Source organism: Etheostoma cragini, chromosome 14 (genome assembly GCF_013103735.1).
Source record: "Etheostoma cragini isolate CJK2018 chromosome 14, CSU_Ecrag_1.0, whole genome shotgun sequence".
Taxonomy (NCBI): domain Eukaryota; kingdom Metazoa; phylum Chordata; class Actinopteri; order Perciformes; family Percidae; genus Etheostoma; species Etheostoma cragini.
In genome coordinates, this window is record NC_048420.1 from 7,317,998 (window position 1) to 7,329,058 (window position 11,061).

Here is an 11,061-nt window from a genome sequence, read left to right on the forward strand (position 1 = left end):
AGCGTAGGATGTGTGTAATGTAATTCAACTTGTTAACTTTCACAGTCTAATCTTTTTCTTGGCAAATACGCCTTTAGTCAGACACAAGGGAGCGTTTTCTTTATCACCTCCATACTTGCTTGGCCGGGCCTTATCTCTCTCCAGTAGAGCGATTATCAGGGCAACAACGTGAAATGGGTCATCTCAACACATAAGGTCCATGTCGTATGCCTTGTAGAAACATCTATTCCACCCGAACCTCATCCCTGCAAGGTTTTGTAATACTACTTCCACAGACGTTATGCTACTTCAACCTTTGTCCCTGACGGACATAAATCATGAGTCACATGTCAACTAAAATCAGGTTCCCAGCCTAAAACAAAACAAAAAAGGTACCCTAGGCTTTTTTCACCCTCAGATTTATTGTGTGTCCTATCATTTAGTATGTGGCTACTGGTAAACAAATTAATACCACCCTGCAGCCACTAACTGAAATGATTGGCAAGAGTGTATTTGAGTCACCCGTGTTTTCATGCACATGCAAAAAAATGGGGTCCCATTAGAAAAGCACTGCTCTTAGTAGTAATACAAATAAGTACCTTTCATTCTTTCATTTTGTCCCACTTTTTGTGTGACTTTAATTGCATGACTGTGACTTTTTTTCCAGTCACAAAATGTGCTTGAAAGCTTTGTAAGGGACTGTTCGTTTTTTATTTAAGGGGCTACCTGAGGAGTTTTAGTCAAAATAGACTCAACCCTCCCTTTGCCATCAATACATTTTTCTTTGACCCTCCAAAATGATGGGAAAAGAGCCATGACCCTTCTCAACAATGTATTGATGCCTTCTGTACTGCTTTGCGCATGGCAAAGATGTAAAGATTGAAAATATGATCCATTTTGAGAACCTGTGAGCATTCACAAGAGCTTTAAATAGCTCCTTGTTCACAATAGGCCTGCCTGTGATCGTGGGGGTGATCAGGTGTGGTGCATAATGGGGTGGGGGATGGTGCTATTTTTGTGGGGTCAGACCCGGGACGCGCACAGACTTTTGGAGGGGCTATTGTTCTAAACTGGAAAAAAGGCAAAGACTTTAAACTTTGACCAAAAGAAACATTCTGATTTTGAATGAGTTCTGTAATGTACGTTAGATAATGAATACTATTGTCCGCGGCATGTATCTTTCTCCTTATCACCCTTTTACTGACATGGCCCTTTTATAGGAACGCTGTCTGATTTGTTGAGTGATGCTCCTCATGCTCTTCCTCACTCTGTGGTCTAGAGCCTTGTTGTAGGACCTCGTCTTAAATAGAATTGTTAGAATCTGAAAAAATAGCTTAACTTTACTTTTCACTGCTAAAAAATGCACAGACAAGACAACAGAACACTAGTGCAACCAGTTAACTCATCAAAGACTGTGGTTGCACTCAGTGATTCTGGTTGAGATAACTACTATTATGATTTTGCACCATATATGGTATACAATTAAAACATGACTACAGCTATTAAAAAAATGTTTACTAAACAAACTATACCTTCTGATGAGAATATTTTTTTTTGTGAAGCTGCTGTTTTCAAGGTCGAAAAATGAATTTGAAAATGAGTTTTAAAAAAAAATCCATTATCCATTTTAGCCAAATAACTACACAATTCACATCACACACATTATTAACTAAACAAACAAGCACCGCTAATGAAAAAGCTCCTCTTTAAAAGATAATAAAGGAGATAAGTGAGTATTTGTTGGAGTCAGCAACCCCCCCCCCCCCCCACACACATACCCATCCCCTTTCTACCTGCTTATTTAGCACAGAGTGCAGTGGAAGCAGGGCGAGCACAGCAGCCCAGACATCCGTCTGCACAGAGTCGTCCTCCAGCTCCTCCTGGGGGACAGCCAAGCACTTTCAGGTCAGCTGCAAGATGTCATCTCTACAGTGTGTCGTAGTCTGCCCTGGGGTCCCCTCCCACTTAGTTTCATCCACCGCACCGCCAAAGGGAAACAGGGAGCCATACTTGCTACCTCATTTGGCTTCTATCAGTGTAGAGGTGCAGAGGCTTAATGCCGATCAGGGGTGGGCTGATCGCATCATAGCCTGAGCTGAAACTGTAAAGTAAGCCCCATTACTAGTGGAGGATTTGACCACAAGTGTTCTTTTTTTCCTAGGTAGCTGAAAAAAAAGCACAGGCTTCTGTTGCTGATGGAGGGAAGCTGACATTTTTTTTACTACATGTAAAAGTTGATAAGCATAATGGATTGTTTCACTTATTATTTACTGTGAATCAATTTAGGATAAATACTTGACCTGAACCTCTCATGCATAGCTGGAAGATAAGACACCCTAATTTAATGCACACTAGTCTCGCTTTGCTAAACACAACGCTGCGGAGGAGGGTCTGGCTAGTACACACAGCATTCCAGGATGGTAGATGATGATAATTATAATAATAATAATAATTCTGTATACTTTATTACACACAGGCCGGAAATACACACACATGCACTAATGGAGAAATGTCAGAGTGAGGGGGCTGCCCATGGAAAGGTGCCCCGAGCATTTAGGGGTTCAGTGCTCAAGAGCACCTTGGCAGTGCCCAGCAGGGGAACTGGCACCTTTCCAGCTACCAGTCCACCACCATACTTTGGTCTGTATGGGGACTTGAACCAGCAGCCCTCCGGTTCCCAACCCAACTCACAGAGCGACTGCCACCCTCTAAAAAACATGCTCTGGTTTATTGGCATTTCTTTAAACAAATCACGATCGTGTTGGGCTGCAAAAACCCTTGGAAAGGACCTTGATTCGGTGGAACATGGGTACGTTCAAAAGTTGTTTTAGTCATTTAGCAGAAAACTCTGAGGGAAAAGATACTCTAGCTAGCTGTCTGGATTTACCCTACAGACATCTGAAGAGCAGTTAACCATAGATTTAATGGAAATCCGGGCCAAAAAAGCGGGATCCGGCGGAATTTCCTGTGGCACCAGAGCAAACCTGGAAAAAGAATGTTGTGTACATAGACTAAATGCATACTAACCCAACAGCAGCCCTACTAACTTAACTAAAACAAGTTTAAGTCTTATGTCACACACGTATGTACTTCTGTACACGTGCTATGTTGAGTGCATTCATACTTTCACACAAACAAGCGGGTATATATTTAGGCTGGCAGCAATAGGTGGCAGTAATGCTCCGCCAAGCGTGATTTGAGAACACTACCCTGTTCAAATTCCTGCCAGTAAGTACATCTTGTATACAGCGTACTTCATAAATGTACTAACGTAGGTATCCAAATGAGACACAGCATAAGCACAGCCGTGCAGGAGCTGTGTGAGGCTGTGCTTGGCACAATGGTGCTGACATGCTGATGTTTAGCAGGTACAATGGTTACCAGGTTCACATTCTTATATTTGCTAATTTCAACATCCTGGTGGTGCTGGAGGAAAGTCGGGATATAACCAAAGTTTTATTGGAACTACAGTATATGTGTACCACTTTTCAGAGCAATCCATCAAATTTCAGTCTGGACCAAAATGGCAGACTGACTGACCTACCGACCAATTGACATTGCCTTAGCTACTGGGAGCTGCTATCACTGTCACATTATGTAAATGACCAAACCCCACACATTTAAGATCACAGTTAGTTGCCTATCATGATGGGAAATGCTCTGTCAGAAACCACTGCAGTATATTCATGAGACCAATCTTCCAACATGGTATCAGTTCCAAAAGCTGCACTGACATCTAACATAATCAAAATGCAGCACACACATCTGCTGCTAAAAGAAAGTTGTTGGTCACTGTGTGCAGGGCAGATTCTGTGCTCTAAAACCAGATAAGAATTCCTGAAAGATATTACTTTGACTCATTACAGAATGTAATTAGGTTGATACAGTTTCTTATATAATCTTGGGAAAGAAATGTCAGTTTGGAGATCAGCCCAGACTGGACCAGAGACAAGAGGTCGGGCTAATTAAGGGATGGGGTTAACAAGTGAAATTGTTATTCTGAAATTCTCCACAGGATTGTGTGATCACGTAATTGAGAGTTGAGAAAAATAAGCCACCCTTGCATCCTAACATGCTGCTTTCTGATAAATCAGCCTAAAATCCTTCCTACTACTTTGAGACATTTACCAGCATCTCATTTATGGAGAGATTTTCTGCACTTTGTCTTCAATGCCTGACTGTTTTCTATGGGCTGAAATATGTGCCAACAGAAAACTGCATTTGAATAATTTATATTTGTATTTGAATTGCTAAACTTGAATAATTGCATTGAAAAACTGAATTTGAATCACATAGTTTGAAATTGAATTTGTTTGTTTGGAACTGCACTCCAATAAAATATGATCATCAATGAAAATTCAACTCTCTATATATCTTCACATTCAGTTCTCACAATTCAAATTCAGTTCACAAAATTCAATTTCAAGGCACTGGGACAGACATCCAGGTAATTGAAGGATGACGGAAGAGCAATCAAACGCAGATCAATAGATAGACAACGTTTCTCAAAGTCAAGGATCCTTCAATGGTAGGACTGGTCCTTCAGAGGCTAGGCCAGGCTCCTCTGTTGCATTTGGAGAACATGTAAATGGAACAGTCTAGAAAGTGCATGTCATTTGTGCACGCTGCATTTCAAAACACTGGATGAAATGGTTGTGGAACTGTGAACTGTGCTGTTCGATGTTTTGGTGGAGATGGACAGTGTGAGTCATCGTCAGTCTGCTTGCAGGAGGAGAATCTACTGTTGGCAACAAAAAGGGGGCGCGGAGCGATACCTGGGGGGGGCGCGTGTGACCCTGGGGAACAGGCTTTTTTTTTTGTCCGTGCTAGTATAAAGTGTAACTGCGCATCCACTACAGTAGGCGGCAGTGGCGCTCCCATTGTTACTTCTGACACGTTTGCGAGAGTGCAACATTTTACGACTTACAAGACAACAGGTTTGCCTTGGTTAGCAGTGTTGAGTCAACAGAAAGCTCCGACTGCGTTCTGTCTATAGCCTCCGTTATTCAACATAACAGACCCCCAACATGAAAAAGTTTTAACAGGGATGAAAAGAAAAGCGGAGAGAGACAAAGATAATGAGACAAAAGAAAGTCACTCGAAAGCTAAGACGAGGAATTACTCACGGTATTCCCACGGTGGGGAGTGGGGCGCGCGAATAGTTTTCTTCTTGCTAGGGGCGGCGTAACAGAAAATAATTGAGAAGCACTGGACTAACCTAATGTTACCAGCGCAGGTTGGATAACTATTGGACTAACCTTATGTTACCAGCACAGGTTGGATAACTACTGGACTAACCAAAAGCTTTCTCCTTCTGTTTGCGGTCTGGAAGCAAAACCATCATTGGTAGCTGAGTCTGATCGCCGCTTCATGTTGAACATACTTACACATCTTCAGAAACACTTGAAAATACATGCTTTTATTACAATAAAGTTATCTATCTTTTCTTGCCTCAATGTTTTACCAAAAGAAAAAGTGATAAAGCTTTCATATACTTTGGCCCTCTGGGATGTGCCTGAGGTCATTGGGAAGTTAACACTCTTATTTTTTTGTTCCAAGTGTCCTAGGCCTCACTGACAATGAGCTGAAGAGGTTAGAATAGAAAATTTCTATTTCCGTCCAAGTAAAGCATCTGTAAAATGATAAAAAAAACAATACTGTAAGCATATTAGCTGGGCTACACACAAAACTAGTACCCAGGCCACATGTCTCAACTTAAAACACAAAAGATCCAGGAGAAAAACACGGAAACGGATATTCAATGAAGTTATTTCTACAGCTATGCTACAGCTACATTTTTCTTATTTCCTTTTAAAAAAAGCAAAAAAATGCAAAATACTAAACTTCTGAAATACAACAAACACATCCACATCTCTCACACACATACTTAAAATAACTATATTCATATTTTTATGGAAAAAAATTGTTATCAATTGATGAAATGGTGGAATGCAATAAGAAGGCTCTATTTTTGCATTGACACAGCTGCAGCCATCACAGGGTTAAAAGTTTATGGTCAAGTTTAGTATTCATACATTTTTCTTCTTATTGGCTAAACAAGTAGGCCGGTCTTGTAACATCTAGTTTTAACTGGAAGGAATAGCTTTCAATCGTTCCCACGTTGGTCTTCCCTGAACTCTGCGACAAGATTGGTTTCTATTAGGGCCAGCTCGGGTTACACTAAACTGATTGGCTGACACGACCTGTCAATCAAATCCTTAGACGTCAGAGAATCCATCGGTGTGCTTAGTAACAGTGTAGCAGCCCCAGGGGAGAAGAGAGAAGCGATCAAAACCCACAAATGATAAACTGTCTTCTGTTTTCTCTCCGTTGAAACTTGGCCAAAAACTACAAGATTGTGAGGGGACCAGCTCGTCTTGGATAAAATGGCTCGGATATTCTAATTCCTTGGATTGTTGTAGCAAACAAAAGGTGTTGGCGATCTTTCACCGCTGTGAATGGAGACACGAGGAAAAAGGTATGGATGCACACTCCACTATAGCAGAATCTTTCTGTATTCCTTTACTTTATAACAGGATTATGACTATAACTAAGTCATCTTATGCTTTGCGTGTGGGCTTAATCGAATCATAAGACTTTAAGCTTTCAAATTGTGTGCTGCATAAGCAGGAATAGTTTTTAAAAAGCATGGCATCTCCTATCATCTTTATGCTGATGATTGTCAAATTTATATACCAATCAAAAAGCAGGAAGGCAGCTCCCTGACACCCCTACTTAACTGTTTAAATGACGTAAAAGCGTGGTTAGCCCAAAATCTTTTAAAACTAAATGAGAGTAAAACTGAGATCATGCAGTTTGGCCCCACTAACTCTACGATAAACTTGGGCCCCCTCAGTGATTTTGTGCATCCTGTTGTAACTAACCTTGGGGTTATAATAGACAGTGATTTTAAACTTGACAAACAAATAAATGCAGTTGTGAAATCTAGTTTTTATCATCTTCGTCTTTTAGCCAAAGTCAAACCGTTTTTGTCTTTTAACAGTTTTGAACAAGCTATACATGCTTTTATTTCTTCTCGATTAGACTACCGTAATGCACTTTATTTCGGTATAAGTCACAAAGCACTTTCACGCTTACAGTTAGTCCAAAATTCGGCAGCACGTCTTTTAACTGGAACTAAAAAGCGCGCTCATATAAGTCCAATTCTTGCTTCATTGCACTGGCTTCCTGTACATTTTAGGATTGATTTTAAGATTTTATTGTTTGTTTTTAAAGCTGTGAATGGACTGGCTCCAACATATGTCTCAGACCTCATCCAGATTTATAGGCCGGCACGGTCACTGAGGTCAGAGAGCCAGCTCCAGCTTGTGTTCCGAAAGACAAGACTTAAAACTCGGGGGGACAGGGCTTTTTCTGTGGTTGGACCTAAACTCTGGAATGCTCTGCCCCTCCATGTCCGAACAGCCCCAACAGTTGAGTGTTTTAAGTCTTGTCTTAAGACACATTTTTATTCTTTGGCTTTTAACTCCATGTGAGTTGTGTGGTCCTCTGATGGCTCTCACTGTTTTATTGTATTTTAGTATTTATTATTTTTATCTATTTTTTATCTTTTTAAACCAGATGCTCTTATTTTGTTTTACAATATTTTACATTAATTGTTTTGTATGTTTGAGTTTTCTGTGCAGCACTTTGGTAACTTTGTGTTTGTAAAATGTGCTATACAAATAAAGTGGATTGGATTGGATAAGCGTGTTTATGAAGATTTAATGCTTGCAATTTATGAGTGGAGAAAACGTTTTCTCTCAATCTGAGAAAATGGTCCCGTCAGCGGGACGGCGTTGCTAAAGACTGGAGCTTGTATACTTAGTTATTATTAAAACAGGTGACATCTGAATATAATTATTCAGTTAGAAGCTTCCTGTGTCCAGGTCATAATTTGATTTGAAATGTAGACATTGTAAAACTGTTTATATCATATACACACCTAATAACCTAAAGACACAGACAAAGTAGTTCATTTAATGCCTTTTTTTTAAATGCCAAACTCTGCTAAAGCAAATAATCTATTCAACATCTCTCTTTGGCCTCTGTCTCCCTGCTCTCTTGTCCTTTGCTTTCTATCTCCTCCTCCTCATCTCTCCCTTCTGGTGATGCTAGTGCAGCGCCTGGCCCTGGTTTGTCCTCTTGGATCGGGGCAGTCCGAGTGCTGCAAACTGCCCTAATGCCTCACCCACGTTGGCAAACCAGGGCCAAGTTGTTGCTGTGGCTTCCAGCCTCAGTGACCACCCCCCTTTGTTGCTTAGTCCCTGTTTAAAGACAGCGAACACAAGAAAAAGATGTTTGCCATTACAAATGCTCATAGTGTAACCTTATGTTATACTTTTTATGTGGCAATCTAATCATACATTTTAGATTTCATTCAACGTTGCTAGTAAAGTACACAAGGTGCAGATTTACCTCCCATCCTCAGCTACCACTGATGAACACACCGATTTCTAAATCTTTGCTAATGTCACGCATACACCAATGAAGCCTTAGTTTGCATTAAAGCTGAACAACTTTGGCTTGAAGAACTTTACCTGTGAGCTCCAGCTTGGCAGACTACAGTTAGCCACTAGCTGACATTTGAGTCCTGCCCACAGAGGTTTCTGTTGCTTACATTCACACCATCCATCCATCCGTCTGTCTGTCTGTCTGTCTGTCCCTCCCTCTCAACTACTCTCCACCATTCACCTTTCTTTTAAAGCATGTGGAAACAGTTTGTGGAGGAAAAAACGTTGGATTTGACTCAGCCAAAAGCTCTGCGGCTGAGGGAGTCAATAATTTTATTTCTCTGCTCGTAGTGCGCCCAGACACCCCTCCCCACACACCCACTCCTCCACCCCCCCATCCACATGCCTGCATTATCCTAAGCCAAAGCATCGGAAGTGTGTAACGTAAGCCTCTGCAGTGCGCCTCATGTTTCATAAAGAGATAAGGGCCACTAAAAATACCGATGGTGTGTGGAGTGATAGCTAAGCATTAGAAGAGGTATCTACAGCGAGCAGCCAGCAAAGCACAGTCTCCTTTAATTCCAACCACAGACATCCAAAAAGAAAGCAAGCAGGGATCCCATAGACCTTGCCGTAGATATCACTTCATAGAGAAACAGATTGAAAATATTCATAGTCAAAACCGCTCTGAATGGATGTATTGGAAACATTAAGCTGGAATAGAAAAGAAAATTATATTCCCACAGAATGATGTGCTTACAATGTAAGTCACAGTGACAAACACACAGAAAATGTGTGTAAAATAACCCAAGTGCACAAGAAAGAATAAAGTGGACACGTGTGCATGTTTCTAAAGAAATTCAGGGAGATTGGGTTTAAGAGCAGATCAATTTAGATCCCTTAGACGTGATAACGCAGATTTCCTGCTGTAATCTGAAAATGGAAATTGGGTTTGAGGGCTCATATTCGCATCCACAGAGCTGTAGATGTTATCTTTACCAAAGATTGATCCTTGACTACTTTGGCTGTTAAACTCATCATCACCTCTCATTATAAGTAAAACCAGCTCTCATGCAAGTCTATCCAGGTAGGGGTACTGTATATCATAGCTTGTGTAGCTTTTACATCTTGCATAGCTCTGTGAAGGATTATATCTTATAAAGTTACAAAAGGAGAATTGTCAACATGTTTCCTGCTGCTTCACAGCATGAGATCCTGTTTCTCGACAGAAGTTGATCCTCTGAGGGAGGTCTGCCCCCTCACTGTACACATACGACTGGGGCGCAGCATTGTGGGTTTGCACTGCTGTTCTTGTCTATGCATACAGACTACCAAGAATACAGCTGAACACACGCACACACACACACTTTCAAACTAATTGGGTTGCCATGCCTACTTTTGGGGCAGCGGCTATTGTATGGACAACCTAAAGTTACATGTAGCTCGTTAGAGAGAAACTGTGAGTGAAATGGAGGTAGATCATGAATGTTTTGGCTTTGAGTGAGTGTTTGTCTCCCTACCCAGCTGTTTCCCCTCACACTACCCACAGCTTATTCTGTTCTCCACCGTGATTATATATATTATGTTTTTTACATCCTCTGACAGAAAGATGGAATGAGACAAGAGAATAAGAAATGCAGCTGAAAAAGGAAACGACATGGCGTAGTATTCTTTAGAGCTTAGAATTACAATAAACACTTATTTGTAGTGTAACAGGTAATTCTTGCCAGCAAGTTTCCTCCAACGCATTGTAGTCTTGTTAGCCCTTATGTGGGCAAAGTCTACCCTGCATTAAAAAGTTATCAGAGTTCTTCAATGTGGCTTGACCCTCACAATTATCAGCAGCAATCAATTATTCTGTGTCAAACACCAAGTGCTGATTAAGCCTAAGAACTTTTACTTAATAAAAAACTTTGCTCTCAGCAGAAAGTCTGTCTAATTTCTAGGTTGCATGATGTCAAACACTGGTGAGGCACTTTTAACCGCGTCTGACAAAGTGTGAAATATTTAACATTAATAATTTTTTTCTCATTGCTGTTCTATGTCCGGTTCTACTTTATATTCATCTCTCACTTCCACCTAATTTTATAATTCAACTTCTTCCATTTCTTGTTCTATTTTCCCCTCTTCTTCTGTCCCCCTCTTTCACTCCCACTTCCAGTTTCTATGACTTCAACCAATTGTTTTCCTTTATATTGTTCCTGCATTTGCTCTTCCTTCTCTTTTTCTCTTCTACCATTTTTTTCCCACTACTTCTCCTTCATCCACTTAAACTCCAACGTACTGTTCACCTAACACTTACATCTATTTTTCTCCTCCTTCTTCCGACCCATCCACTTCCATTTCCATTTCCACTTCCTCTTCTTCTTTCTCATCCTCTTTTCCTTTATTTCGCCCTTCTTGCACTTCAACCAATTAGGTTTCTTTTTCTGTTCTTCCACTTACTCTATATTTTCACTGGCACTCATGTTCCACTTACTCTTCTCCCAATTCTTCATCTTCCACTTCAAATTCTTCTATTTCATTCCACACTTCCACACATTTTTTAGTCCTCCTCCACTCTTACTTTACCATTTTTGTCCATTTCCTTCTTCACTTCTTCAGCTTGTTCTTATTATTACACATTGTT